The sequence below is a fragment of the Lissotriton helveticus genome, chromosome 5_1 (assembly GCF_964261635.1).
Source record: "Lissotriton helveticus chromosome 5_1, aLisHel1.1, whole genome shotgun sequence".
NCBI lineage: Eukaryota > Metazoa > Chordata > Amphibia > Caudata > Salamandridae > Lissotriton > Lissotriton helveticus.
The window spans coordinates 1285617360-1285632645 of NC_136065.1; positions in this window are offsets into that span (position 1 = coordinate 1285617360).

The following is a 15286-nucleotide window of genomic DNA, read 5'->3' on the forward strand; positions in this document are numbered from 1 at the left end:
TGTCAGATCCACTAATAAATAGTTGATCCTACTTGACCCGTTTGGTCCAACAAAGGTAAATCCTCCTCCTCTGTCTAAAGTTGTTCTACCATTTGTGGCCCTTAACCTATATTCTAGCGATATCGCATTTAACTGGAGTGCAGCTTGTGACCATTTTTTGATCGGAGTGAGTTCCAGCGGGGGTACCCTCCAAAATGTGTCCTCCTCATTCACATCGTTGGCCTCTGCCCAATCGAGTGCTTCAAATCTTATATTGAAGTCCCCACAAACTATTAGTGGGTAACTATCAAGCCTGGCTTCCAATAAATTGTCCAAGACCTGGAGGGTTAGAGATCTACCACCTCTGGTACTCCTGGCGTAAACATTATAAATATCAGCCATCCTAACCATGCCATTGTTTATCCTAATCCCAAGGACATCTGGGCTGTTTGTGACCAAAACCTTGGCATCACAATTTAATTTTAGACTTACAAAAATGAGCAGCCCTCCTGAAGGCTGACTATGATTTGATGGTGTTGGGGGTCTGTAGAAGGTCATACAGCCTGGAATAAACGTAGGGGTCAAGCTCCAGGTTTCTTGGAGTAGGCAAATCTCAGTCTGTGCGATGAGCTGCTGCCAGAACGGGTGGTCAAGCTTCCCCCTTATACCCACCATATTCCAGATCGTGATTCTCAACGTTTGTCCGTTTAGGAGTGGGAGCCAAAATAAAGGAAGGAACATCCAATTTGGGCAATGACTGGCAATCAGTGGTCGTTTCCGGGCAGCTAGCCCGGGTACCATCACTCATCACCGGTGGTGGGTCAAGGACTAAAGTGAAATTTGTATGGTCTAAAGTGCTCTCTTGCTCTCTAGGTGTTAGGTCAGAATGAAAAAATGCGTGGTCAATGTTGTTCATGGGAGCTATAGTAAGGTTGCTGGGGAAAACCTTGTTGGAGTCTAGAGGTAGTCATTCTCGGTTAGTGATTAGATGGGTGGATCCCCAAGAGGCAGGCGTGTATTTCCAGCTTGGACTGGTATTGGAGGGATGCTTAGTCTCAGCCTATTTTTAGTGAAGGGGCTAGGGTGGGATCTAGTCTCTAGGGAAATTAGATCATGCACCAGATGCTCAGACGCTAATCTTAGCTCAATTGCATCATCTGTACTCAGATGTGAAGAGCACCTTTTAGCGTAAACAATGTCATCCCTAATTACTGACCTACACCCCCTAAAATGCCTTAACCAATGTATAGCTTTATTTTTAGAGCCTCAGCATTCTCATACTTGATATGTTGAGGGTCTACTTTAGGAACATTAGTCATGTAGATTGACAATGGTAATGGGTTGCTCTGCTTGCGATACAAAGGTAAGGGAGGCTGGCAAGGTAGAGGTACCCTATTGTAACTTGTAGCCATACTCCGCACTGGTGGCCCTATCATTAGCCCATGCCCAACTCGGTTCTGTAGCAACCTCATACATTTCCTACCCTGCTCAACATTTGGCCCATGTAGCTCTTGGGATACACCTTTAGTTGCTCTTGAGCTGAGAATGGATTGTTGGTTGGTATGTGGCGGCAAGGCATTGTAATCAAGTCACCTCCCAGAGGGCGTTGGAGGTTCCATATTTGAGCCAAAGGTGGTGGATGAATGAGGCAATTGTAGGGACTGCGATAATTGGTGTAGGTTTGGTTTAATATGGCCATCTAGTTGCTGATAGAATTTGGATACCAAGGTAGATAATGCCTCAACGCTATTTCTTAGAGCTATAATTTCCCTTTGGAGTTCAAGGTTTGAGGGTATGGGACGGGGGTTAGTTTCCCTTTCTCCCTGTAGAGTCAAATCATTGTTAGTTGTATGGGTGCTGTTCGTATTTGTATGAGTTAGTTTGGGTGGTTCGTCAGCTAGAAGAGCAAATCGATTACTTAGTGGTAGCTCATCGAATATAACACTATCACTATAAGGGAGACCCTCTTCCCTTTGGGCACACAAGGGGCTTGGAGCATTACTATTGCGCACTTCCACCGCTGGGGTTGTTTTTCTTTTTCGTGCTGCCTTCTTAAATAGGTTAGGGATGTTCCCGTACCCTATGATAGTGGGTCCGTTAGAACTTGAGGGACATGGGGACTTGGTGTGGGTGGTATCCTTATTGGGGGGAAGGAATTAGTGCAGGTGTGATTAACAATTCTTCACAATCCGCAACAATGTTCTCTATACGATGGAGAACAACCTCTCCTGTCCCTCCGTCACACCCTGTTCCCCGTACCAGCGGCTGATGTCGTTTTTTAAAATCTTTTTCTAATGGTACCTCCAGCCCAATCGCTGTCCCTTTTCTCTTCCCCATGACACCAGTTAAACAATCAGACCTCAACAAGGGTACACAGACTGTACTAGCGCCAACAGAACTATAGTAGCCAACAAAAAGCAAGCAAACTGTTAGTCCAATATTAAGGTCCAAAAGTGCAGGAAGCTGAAAAATCAGATTGACAACAGTACCTTAGTAAGATTTGGCTTGGAGCTCCATTCCTGTGATGTTAGGGAGGTTGCCCAGCCCTGCCTCCTCCGGGCGATGACGGGCAAGGACTGGCCCACCCTTGGCCCGGGCTTGGCCCGGATGCTGCCCGCGCGCGTCCGCAGGAGCCCGCACTGCCCTTTAAGCTTGCGCCTCCTGGCGCTGGCGATGACGCTTCTTGCTTGTTGCGTGTGTGAGGAAGGCGTGAAACACCCTGAGGCGGCGATCCTAGTCCCCTCTGGTCCTGGTAAACTGCTGCTGCTGTAATCACGGGCGTCCACCACACAGCAAAGTCCAGGTGCCGGGTGGGCCCCACTGGCCAGACTCCGAGTTTACTCACGGCACCAGCACCCCAGCAGGGGGTGTACGCTCAGGAATGTCCACACAGGCAGGCCGGATGATCACCGCGGTCCCAGGTCTCCCGATGTACCCCCACGTGGTATCACTCACAGGGTGAAGAGCTGCACTCCGAGGACCGGACGATCGGTCAGTGAGGGCTCACGGTGCTAGCCCAGCGATGTGGGCAGCTTCAGATGCCGGGCATCGCCCCGAGCACGATCCGGCCCGGACCTTCCTCTGCGTAGGGGCTGGCTCTTGGAAAGGCGGGGGGATTGGCCACACACAATGGCGTCTTAATGGTGTTGCGGGCCGTCTGCCTGATCCGCTCCCTCACAACCGCCCACGTGGTCCGATCAGCGCAGCACACCAACCCGGGCAACACAGGGCAGGGCCGCCGCATCTGAAGTCGTCTCCCTCAACGACCGCAGTCCCGCAGCAGGCTCTCCCAGCCCATGGCCCAGCACGCGGCCGTCGCCTATCGGGCGCAGCTCTGGGTCTACATGTAAGTCAGCTCTAAGGTAGGCCCAAGGCAGCTCATGGGCAGGGTGTAGTGTATTTAAAAGGTAGGACATGTGTTGTTGTGTTTTACATGTCCTAATAATGACATACTGCTAATTGTGTTTTTCACTATTGCAAGGACTAACTCTCACATCGGGTAACGTGGAGATTGTCTTGAAATATATTTTACGTGTAATTTTCCTTTGGGAGCAGCTAAAGATTTGGAGTATGGGGTCTCTGAACTCACAATTTAAATTTGAAGTTTGTTTTTAAATTAGATATTGGAAAATGGCACTTTTAGAAAGTGGGTATTTTCTTGCTTATCTATTCTGTGCCTCTGCCTGTCTGTAGCATCCATGTCTGAGTTTGGATACTAATTGTGCTCTTGTGCATTCACTCTAGACAGTCACACAAAGGGAGCTGTGGTGTGCACTACATATCCTGATGGGCCATCATCACACTAATGGGCTTTCCTGAGCTAAAGTGTTGGGAGGAGTTGTCACTGGCACCTGAAAAGGGCTGGGTCTGTCTTCACACAAAGCTGTCTCTACCCCACTCTAGTGTGTTTTGAGCCAGATTAGGGAAAGGCAGTGCCGTGTGCAATACAAAGGCTTTCCTTTGAATGCAGAAACTGGTATAAATACTGGAGCTGTGACACCATAACATCAGAACATTTCTGGACTGAGGACATTCTGCCACGAAGAAGGGCTGGATGCTGTAGGAGGGTTTGCCACTCTGCCTGTTGCTTTCTTGTGCTGGCTTACTGCTTGCTGCTTCTGTATTGTGAGTGAAAGGACTGGACTTTGCTTTCTGTACAGCTTTGCAAGGATCTCCAAGGACTCCTGTTAAGAAGCATTTGGACCATAAATGACTTTAACTACCAGTGCATGGGCTCTTCTGCTGAGAGCCCTGACTTGCCAAGTTGTGCCAAATCCAGTTCCTGGGCCCTTGGAAGTAGAATCTGGTGATCTAAGAAGAAATCCACGCTTTGGCCCCCAAAAGCCTGTTTTATCGACACACCGCAGCCCAAGATCGACGCACCGCTGCTGCTGCCCCCAAGTGTGGTTCCCAGGCGGAGCATCGCCCACAGCTTCACCACAGGCTCCAGCTTGTCATCACAGTGTATCAGAACAATCATCACAGCTTGAGTCATGAGCCCCAACGTCCGTGGCACCTGCACCGACTCCGATGCATTCCCTGTTTGTGGCGTTGGAAACAAAGCAGCTCCTGCTTCTCTGCTGCCACAGCAATGCAGCGCATCTGAATTTTTGATGCATCATCCCTGTGCGACAATTCTTCATCGACACCGCAGTGAGGAACCGAGGCTGCATGTCTGGACTCCGATCCATCACCTCCCTACTAGCAAGGAATCGATGCATCACCACCAACTGTCAGCAATGAATCGATGCATCATCTTCCCTGTCAGCAAGGAATAGACTCATCACCTCCCCTGGCTAGCAGTGAGGAACCAACGAATCACCTCCCCTACCAGTAAGGAATCAATGCATCACCTTCTCTGCCAGTAAGGAATTGACGCATCACTTCCTCTGTGAAGTAAGGAACCGATGCATTACTGAGTTTTCCGGTGCCACACCTCCCTTGTGGCCCGCATCGTCTTTGTTTTTGACGCATCTCAGGTACTTTGAGCTAAAACACCCGCACCCATTGATTTCCAGGGATTAAGACTTATTGAACCATTTTTTAATGATATCTTTAATTGTGTATGTTGGATAGTTGGCGTTTTGGTCTTGTATTCAGATAAATATTGGTTCTTTTTCTAAACTGGCGTGGACTCCTTTCGTAGTGTTTTCACTGTGTTACTGTGTTACTGTGTGTGTATGTACAAATACTATACACAGATTGCCTCTGAGATAAGCCTGATTGTTTGTGCCAAACTCGCAAGGGGGTGTGCAGGGGTCATCTTAGCTGTGTGACTTGCTTACCCTGACTAGTGTGAGGGTTCCTACTTGGACAGGGTGCACACTACTGCCAACTAGTGACCCCATTTCTAACACTCAAATTACTGAGACTGCTGCTTTAATTTGAATTTAAGCTTTATGCTCACTCGTTTCTCACTCTTTTCCATCGAACTCGAACTCTTCTTGAGTTCTACTATTTTTAAATTCTGTTCCTGTTCTTTAGAATTGGAATTTCAGTCCTTTATGGAACGCGTTTAATACATTATTTGATTATTTGTTCAAACTATTCTTTTTGATGGACTTCCTTTTATTGACTGATTTGAATATAAGTATTAAAAGATACTTACTTGTATTTATGAGAAATAATACTTTAAAACTATTTCAAACTCTCATCCTTGACTGAACTCTGTTAGTGCCATTGATTTGTGATGATGAAATAGCTCCTGACTCAAAATACAGTGGCAAAGAACGTTACCTGAGGCGCTTTATCCAAGGAAGCCAACACGGTAACGGTGTTGACCCTGTATGTAGCGGTGAGGAAAAAGTTTGAAGATTATATATTTAAATTTTTACTTGATCCTCGCTGTCAGTAACGTATTACAAAAAAACACCATAACAGGCTACAACAGGTCTACAGTTGGAAAAACTAATCTTTTCTTTATCAGGGTATGATTTGATTATCACAGGGGACTTTAACCTGATTTTAAGAGGAGCTATCCGTAACATGTAACAAATACCATCACTGCTACAGCAGGTTTTCAGTCTGACTTGGAAAATTTGTAGATGATTATTTTAGCAGCATCCGACTAGTTCCACTCATTCAGTGCAACAAATTTAGCTCGCAAAGAAAGATTACTCACTATTCTCACAGTAGATGACCCCTATTGGACTATACATATTTTCCACACTCAAGTTTATCCCTGTGTTACAACTTCTCAATCATATAAAGGTCTGACATCATCATCCTGCAATCATTACACTCAGTCTTCCACTAACCCACACCGAACAACTTCCATCAATAGAGAACAGTGCCAGGTTAATAGAACCTAAGAAAATTACATGGAATGTACCGACCGCTGAAAATTTTAAACAACGGAAAAAAAAACAGAAAAGCCAGAAATTAAAGAGCCTGCTACAAACAACCACATGGCTTTATATACTATCAATATGGCCAAATGAGATAAAATCTCTATGATAGAATGCCCCATTGCATTACAATTCTAGGCAATCAATCAATCAATCAATCAGCACTTGTAAAGCGCGCTACTTACCCGTGAGGGTCTCAAAGTGCTGAGGGGAGGGGGTGCTGCTACTGTTCAAAGAGCTAGGTTTTGAGGAGCTTTCTGAAGGTGAGCAGATCTTGGATCTGTTGGGTGGGGAGGGTGTTCCAGGTCTTGGTGGCAAGAAAGGAGAAGGATCTGCTGCCGGAGGTTGTGAGTTGGATGCGTGCGATGGCGGCAAGGGCGAGGCTGGAGGAGCGGAGCTGGCGGGCGGGGGTGTAGAAGTTAAGTCTGTCGTTCAGGTAGGCTGGTCCGGTGTTGTGGAGTGCTTTGTGTGCGTGGGTGAGGTGCTTGAAGGTGATCCTCTTGTTGACAGGGAGCCAGTGCAGGTCTCTTAGGTGGGAGGTGATGTGGCTGCGGCGGGGACATTGAGGATCAGTCGGGCGGAGGCCTTTTGGATGCATTGTAGTCATTGCAGGTGTTTGGCTGGGATTCCTGCTTAGATTGTGTTGCAGTAGTCCAGCCTGCTGCTGACAAGGGCTTGGGTCACTGTTCTTCTTGTTTCGGTCAGAATCCATTTGTAGATCCTGCGGAGCATGCGAAGGGTGTTGTAGCAGGAGGAGGAGATGGCGTTGATCTGCTTCGACATGGAGAGGGCGGAGTTGAGGATGAATCCTAGGTTGCGTGCGTGGTCCGTGGGTGTTGGAGCTGCTGCCAGTGTGGTCGGCCACCTGGAGTCGTCCCATGCAGAGGGGGTGGGACCTAAGATGAGGATCTCAGTCTTATCCGAGTTCAGTTTCAAACGGCTGATCCTCATCCACTCGGCGACGGCCTTCATTCCCTCGTGGAGGTGGGTTTTGGCGGTGTGCGGGTCCTTGGTGAGGGAGAGGATGAGCTGGGTGTCGTCGGCATAGGAGATGATGTTCAGTTTGTGCTGGCGGGCCACTTGTGTGAGGGGGGCCATGTAGACATTGAACGGGGTTGGGCTGAGGGATGAACCCTGGGGTACGCCGCAGATGATGTCGGTGGCTTTGGATCGGAAGGGCGGGAGGCATACTCTCTGGGTTCTGCCAGAGAGGAAGGACGTGGTCCAGTCCAGGGCCTTCTTCTGGATTCCGGCTTCTTGGAGGCGTGTTCTTAGTGTGCGGTGGCAGACCGTGTCGAAAGCGGCTGACAGGTCTAGGAGGATGAGGGCTGAAGTTTCGCCGTTGTCCAGCTGGCGCCTGATGTCGTCTGTGGCGGCGATGAGGGCAGTCTTGGTGCTGTGGTTGCGTCTGAATCCAGACTGGGATGGGTCTAGATGTTGTTGTCCTCGAGGTGACGAGACAGCTGAATGTTGGCGATTTTCTCAATGACCTTCGCTGGGAAGGGGAGCATGGAGATGGGTCGGAAGTTCTTGAGGTCTTTGGGGTCCGCCTTGGGGAGGGCGTTGATTTTGGCGTGCTTCCAGCTTTCTGGGAATGTCGCTGTGTCGCAGGAGATGTTGATGATCTTCCGCAGGTGGGGTGCGATGGTTGCGTCAGCTTTGTTAAAAATGTGGTGGGGACAGGGATCTGATGGTGATCCTGAGTGGATGAAGTTCATAACCTTGTGACTCTCTTTGTCGTTGACGTGGGACCAGGAGGTTGGTGCAGGTGGCGTTTGAGGTGGGGTCTGTCGCGGTCGGGCGGAAGATGAGTTGAAGCTGTTGTGGATGTCGGCGATCTTGCGATGGAAGAAGGTGGCCAGTGAGTCGCACAGATCTTGTGAAGGTGGGATGTCATTGGTGTTGGAGAGTTCCTTCCCTATATTGAAAAGTTCTTTGCTGTCGTGTGCATTGTTGTCCAGTCGGGCTTTGAAGGACGATCTCTTGGCTGTTCTGATGAGTTGGTGATGTCTATGGATGGCGTTCTTGTGGGCTGCGTGGCTGTCTGGTGCGTGGTCGTGGAGCCATTTCTTCTCCAGTTTCCGCCATGTTCGTTTGGAGATCTGGAGTTCTTCGGTGAACCAGGCGGCTTTCTTGTTGGGGTTGTTGGTGAAGGGTTTCTTGATCGGGGCTAGGGTGTTGGTGCAGTCGTTGATCCACTGTCTGTAGTTTCGGGCAGTGGTGTTTGTGTCGGTGGGGTCGGTGGGAGGCTTCTGGGTGAGGGTGAAAGTCAGCTGGTCTTCGGTGACTTTGCTCCAGCATCGGCGAGGCAGCTGTTGGGTGCGGTGGTGCGTGGTTGGTTTCTTGAAGGTGAAGTGGATGCATCGTTGGTCCGTCCAGTGGGGTTCGGTGGTGTGGTTGAAGGCGACGTGGGTGCTTGTGGAGAAGACGGGGTCAAGCGTGTGGCCGGTGGCGTGGGTGGGTTCAGTGACGAGTTGTCGGAGGCCGAGGTTGGCGAGGTTGTCGATCAGGGTGGCGGAGTTGGCGTTGTTGTTGTTCTTGAGGTGGAAGTTCAGGTCCCCCAGGAGGATGTAGTCCGTGGAGGCAAATGCGTGTGTGCTGGCGAGGTCGGCGATGGAGTCGTTGAAGAGGGCCCGGGGTCCAGGGGGTCTGTAGATGAGTGTTCCTCTGAGGGTGGTGTCGGGGTCGGTGTGGATCCAGAAGTGAAGGTGTTCTGCGGAGTTGAGTGAGTCGTCTGCGAAGGTGTGGAACTGGAGGGTGGATTTGTGGACGATGGCTATTCCGCCTCCCATTCCGTTCGTGCGGTCTCTGCGGGAGATCTTGTAGCCGTCCGGGATGGCTATGGCGATGTCAGGTGCCGAGGAGTCGTTCCACCAGGTCTTGGTCAGGAAGGCAATGTCTGGGCCGGTGGTGTCGAGCAGGTCCCAGAGCTCAACGGCGTGTTTGCGAGCGGAGCGGGTGTTGAGGAGTATGCAGCGGAGGTGGTTGGGTCCGGTCCTTGGAGGTTTGGTGGTTATGCCGCATGTGAAGTTGCAAGTGTGGCAGAAGAAGGGTCCGTGGGTGCGTTTCGGTGCGGCCTGGAAGCAGCGGTAATCTCGACCGGTGTTGAGAGCGTGGAGAGTGTTGGCGTCGTATCGAAGTCTGGCATCGTGGCTGGTGCGGGGTCCGGGGGTTCTGGCGCTGGGCACGGTCAGGAAGGGAGGAGCAGCTGGGAGGCGGGAGCGGGGCAGCGAGGGGGTAAGGCCGCCGGGCTCGCCGCCTGGGTCAGTGGCGGTAAAACGGGATACAGAAGGCAATAGGAAGAGTGGGGGGGCTCGACTGGGCAACGCGTAACGATACTTGAGGGGGCACCCCTGCAAACTACATGGACGGGGCCCCCCTTCCATCCTCCGTGCCAGTCTAGAGCTCTCAGGCCAGCGACCCGCCATACTGCAGGGGATGCGGGGCGATTGTTACGCCACTGTCACCAATACAGCCGTTATAAGTAACACTGGATGGTTTAGTTAAAGGTTGGGCTTAGTCTGCCAGCAGGCTATCATAGGTGGTGGTCCATTCAGTACAGGGTCCCTGCCATCAGTACGCCGGGGAAGTTTGCCCAATGTTAGGTGGGTTTCCTGATGCAGCCTCCTGTCATGATATACAACATCGGGCCCACTCATCGTTCAGTTTTGACAAAAGTGCATCCACTGCTCCTTCTCGTTTCCGTTTTAAAACACTAGACAATGCGACAATGCAGTATTTCAAAAGCAGATGTAACTACAAAGATCACATTTTCATAATACATTTTTATTAGTAGACAATAGCAATCTTAAGAGGCATTTCATAGCTTCATACACACTTTGACCCCAATTCCATCACAGTCTCTCTCTCTCTCTCAGTGAGTCAGTCTCTCTGTCAGTCAGTCTGTCAGTCAGTCTGTCAGTCTCTCTCTCTCTCTTAGTCTCTCTCTTAGTCAGTCAGTCTATCTCTCTCTGTCATTCAGTCTCTCTGTCAGTCAGTCTCTCTCTCTCTCTGTCAGTCTGTCAGTCAGTCTCTCTCTCAGTCAGTCAGTCTATCTTTCTCTGTCATTCCGTCTCTCTGAGTCAGTCAGTCTCTCTAAGTCAGTCAGTCTGTCAGTCAGTCAGTCAGTCTCTCTCTCCTCTGTCAGTCAGTCGGTCTCTCTCGCTCTGTCAGTCTCTCTCAGTCAGTCCCTCTCTCTGTCAGTCTCTCTCTCAGTCAGTCCCTCTCTCTGTCAGTCAGTCCCTCTGTCTGTCAGTCCCTCTGTCTGTCAGACCCTCTATAAGTCCCTCTCTCTATCAGTCTCTCTATCTCTCTCTTTCTGTCAGTCTCTCTCAGTTAGTCAGTCTCTCTCTGTCAGTCTCTCCCTTTCTGTCAGTCAGTCTTTCACAGTCTCTCTCTGTCAGTTTCTCCCAGTCAGTCAGGCTCTCTCTTTCAGTCAGTCAGTCTCTCTCTATCAGTCAGCCAGTCTCTCTCTATCAGTCAGTCTCTCTCTCTCTCTGTCAGTCAGTCTATCTTTCTCTCTCTCAGTCAGTCAGTCTCTCTCTCTCTCTCTGTCAATCAGTCTCTCTCTCTGTCAGTCAGTCTCTCTCTGTCAGAGTCTCGGTCTCTCTCTGCCTATCTCTCTCTGTCAGTCAGTCTCTCTCTCAGTCAGTCTCTCTCTGTCACTCTCTTAATGAGTCTCTCTCTCTCAATCAGTCTCTCTCAGTCAGTCAGTCTCTCTCTTAGTCAGTCTCTCTCTTAGTCAGTCTCTCTCTTAGTCAGTCTCTCTCTCAGTCAGTCCCTCTACCTGTCAGTCCCTCTCCCTGTCAGTCCCTCTCTCTGTCAGTCTCTCTGTCAGGCTCTCGCTCTCAGCCTCTCTCTCTCAGTCTCTCTCTCTGTCAGTCAGTCTTCCAGACAGTCTCTCTCTCCCTCTGTCAGTCTCTCTCAGTCAGTCATTCTCTCTCACACGCAGTGAGCCAGTCTCTCTCAGTCAGTCTCTCTCTCTGTGTCAGTGACTCTCTCTGTCAGTCAGTCTCTCTCTCTCTCTCTCTGTCAGTCAGTCTCTCTCTGCCAGTCAGTCTCTCTCTCTCTGTTAGTCAGTCTCTCTCTCTGTGATTCTCTCTCTCTCTTATTCAGTTTCTCTCCGTCAGTCAGTCTCTCTCTCTGTCGGTCAGTCTCTCTCTCTCAGTCAGTCTCTCTCTCTTAGTCTCTCTCTGTCAGTCAGTCTCTCTCTCTCCCAGTCAGTCTTTCTCTCTCCCAGTCAGTCAGCTTCTCTCAGTCAGTCAGTTTCTCTCTCTCTCTGTCAGTCTCTCTCTGTCAGTCTCTCTGTCAGTCAATCTCTCTCTCTGTCAGTCAGTATCTCTCTACGTCAGTCAGTCAGTCTCTGTCAGTCAGTCAGTCTCTCTCTATCTCTGTCAGTCAGTCTCACTCTCAATCAGTCTCTCTCTCTGTCAGTCAGTCACTCTCTCAGTCAGCCAGTCTCTCTCTCTCGGTCAGTTTTTCAGTCAGTCAGTCTCTCGGTCAGTCAGTATTCAGTCTCTGAGTCAGTCAGTCAGTCTCTACTTTTTCTCCACTCTCTCCATCCTCTCTCCCAACTCTGTCCACTCTATCTCTACTGTCTCTCTCGCCACTCTCTCTTCACTGTCTCTCTCTCCACTTTCTCTCTCTCTACTCTCTCTCCACTCTCTCACTATCTCTCTCTCACCACTCTCTCTCCACTCTCTCCCTCCACTGTCTCCCCCCACTCTCTCGCTACTCTCTCTCCACCCTCTCTCCCTTCTCTCTCGCTCTCTCTCTCCACTCTCTCTCCACTCTCTCTCTCCACTCTCTCTCTCCACTCTCTCTCTCCACTCTCTCTCTCCACCCCCTCTCCCTTCTCTCTCTCTCTCTACTCTCTCTCCACTCTCTCCACTCTCTGTCTCTCTCCACTGTCTCTCTCCACTCTGGCTCTACTCTCTCTCAACTCTCTTTCTCTCTCCACTCTCTCTCTCTCCATTCTCTCTCCACTGTCTCCCTCCACTCTCTCTCCACTCTATCTCTTTCCACTCTCTCTCTCCACTCTCTCTCCAATCTCTCCACTCTCTCTCGACAATCTCTCTCCACTCTCTCTCCGCTGTCTCTCCACTTTTTCTCTCTCCAATCTCCCACTATCTCTCTCTCTCTCTCCACTCTCTCCCTCCACTGTCTCCCTCCATTGTCTTCCTCCACTCTCTCTCCACTCTCTTTCCACTCACTCTCTCACCCTCTCTCCTTTCCCTCTCTACTCTCTCTCCACTCTGTCTCTCTCCACTCTGTCTCTCTCCACTCTGTCTCTCTCCACTGTCTCTCTCTCCACTTTCTCTCTCTACTCTCTCTCTACTCTCTCTCTCTCTCCACTCTCTCTCTCCACTCTCTCTCTCTCCACTCTCTCTCGCTCCACTCTCTCCCTCCACTCTCGCTCTACTCTCTCTCCACTTTCTCTCCACTCTCTCTCTCTCTCTCTCCACTCTCTCTCCACTCTCTCTCCACTGTCTCTCCACACTCTCTCCACTCTCTCTCTCTCCACTGTCTATCTCCCCACACTCTCTCTACTCTCTCTCCACTGTCTATCTCCACTCTCTCACTCTCGCTCTCTCTCCACTCTCTCTCTCCACTCTCTCTCCGCGGTTTCTCTCCGCTCTCTCTCCACTCTCTCTCTCTCCACTCTCTCTCTCTCTCCAGTCTCTCTCCGCTCTCTCTCCACTCTCTCTCTCTCTCCACTCTCTCTCCACTCTCTCTCTTCACTCTCTCTCTCTCCACTCTCTCTCTCTCTTTCTCTCTCTCTCTCTCTTTCTCCACTCTCTCTCTCCACTCTCCCTCTCTCCACTCTCTCCCACTCTCCACTCTCTCTCTCCACTCTCCCTCTCTCCACTCTCTCCCACTCTCCCTCACTCTCTCCGCCTCCCTATTCCACCTCCGCCTTGCACACTTTTCTACGTGCAGCATTCTCCCCTCTGCCTTGCAGCATTCTCCCCTCTGCCTTGCACCCTTCACCCCTCTGCCTTGCACCCTTCCCCCTCTGCCTTGCACCCTTCTCCACCTCCGCCTTGCACCCTTTTCTACCTTGCACCAGTCTCCCTTCTGCCTTGCACCATTCTCCCCTCCCCCTTGCACCATTCTCCCCTCCCCCTTGCACCCTTCTCCTCTCCCCTTGAACCCTACTCCACCTCCGCCTTGCCCCTTTTCTACCTTGCACCATTCTCCCCTCTGCCTTGCACCATTCTCCCCTCTGCCTTGTACCCTTCTCCCCTCTACCTTGCACCCTTCTCCTCTCTGCCTTGCACCCTTCTCCACCTCCGCCTTGCACCCTTTTCTGCCTTGCACCATTCTCCCCTCCCCTTGTACCCTTCTCCCCCTCCCCCTTGTACCATACTCCACCTCCGCCTTGCACCTTTTCTACAGTGCACCATTCTCCCCTCTGCCTTGCATCATTCTCCCCTCTGCCTTGCACCCTTCTCCCCTCTGCCTTGCACCCTTCTCACCTCTGCCTTGCACCCTTCTCACCTCTGCCTTGCACCCTTCCCCTCTCTGCCTTGCACCCTTCTCCCCTCCGCCTTGCACCCTTCTCCCCTCTGCCTTGCACCCTTCTCTACCTTGCACCCTTCTTCTCTCTGCCTTGCGCCATTCTCCTCTCTGCCTTGCACCCTTCACCCCTCTGCCTTGCACCTTTTTCTTCTCTGCCTTGTACCCTTCTCCCTTCCACCTTGCACCCTTCTCCTCTCTGCCTTGCACCCTTCTCCCCGCTGCCTTGCACCCTTCTCCCCTCTGCCTTGCACCCTTCTCCCCTTCCGCGTTGCACCCTTCTCCCCCTTGCACCCTTCTCCCCTCCGCCTTTGCACCTTTCCCCCTATACCTTGCACCCTTCTCCCCTATGCCTTGCACCCTTCTTCTCTCTGCCTTGCATTCTTCTCTTCTCTTCCTTGCACCCTTCTCTTCTCTGCCTTGCACCCTTCTCCTCTCTGCCTTGCACCCTTCTCCTCTCTGCCTTGCACCCTTCTCCTCTCTGCCTTGCACCCTTCTCCTCTCTGCCTTGCACCCTTCTCCTCTCTGCCTTGCACCCTTCTTTTCTCTGCCTTGCACCCTTCTCCTCTCTGCCTTGCACCCTTCTCCTCTCTGCCTTGCACCCTTCTCCTCTCTGCCTTGCACCCTTCTCCTCTCTGCCTTGCACCCTTCTCCTCTCTGCCTTGCACCCTTCTCCTCTCTGCCTTGCCCCCCCTCCCCCTCCCCGCGGATGCCCATGGTGCACTCTAATAAGAGTGCTTACCTGAGGGCCCCGTTTTGCTGCGTCATCCCTTCTCATATGAGCTTTGCCCTTGAGAATGCTCTCTCTGGGGGCAGTGCTCCGTGCTGCCTCCTACTCTCTGGGGTCCCCACCCCATGCTTGTCCCTGTCTCTTCTCTTCTCTTGTGGGGTGGGGCCCCCTCCCCATCCTTGTCCCTGTCTCTTCTCTTCTCTTGTGGGATGGGGCCCACACCCCATCCTTGTCCCTGTCTCTTCTCTTCTCTTGTGGGGTGGGGCCCCCCATCCCCACCCCATCCTTGTCCCTGTCTCTTCTCTTCACTTGTGGGGTGGGGCCCCCATCCCAATCTTGTCCCTGTCTCTTCTCTTCTCTTGTGGGGTGGGGTCCCACCCCATGCTTGTCCCCGTCTCTTCTCTTCTCTTGTGGGGTGGGGCCCCCACCCCATCCTTGTCCCTGTCTCTTCTCTTCTCTTGTGGGGTGGGGCCCCCACCCATCCTTGTCCATGTCTCTTCTCTTCTCTTGTGGGGTGGGGCCCCCACCCCACCTTTGTCCCTGTCTCTTCTCTTCTCTTTTGGGGTGGGCTTTGCTTATAGAGAGAAGAGAGTGGGGTCCGGGCTCTGAGCTGCCTCAGAGGAGCCGTGGAGACTGCTGTCTCTGGGGCCCCCACCCCCACCCTTGTCCCGGGCCTGCCTCTGGCTCTGACTGAAGAGAAACAATGTTGATA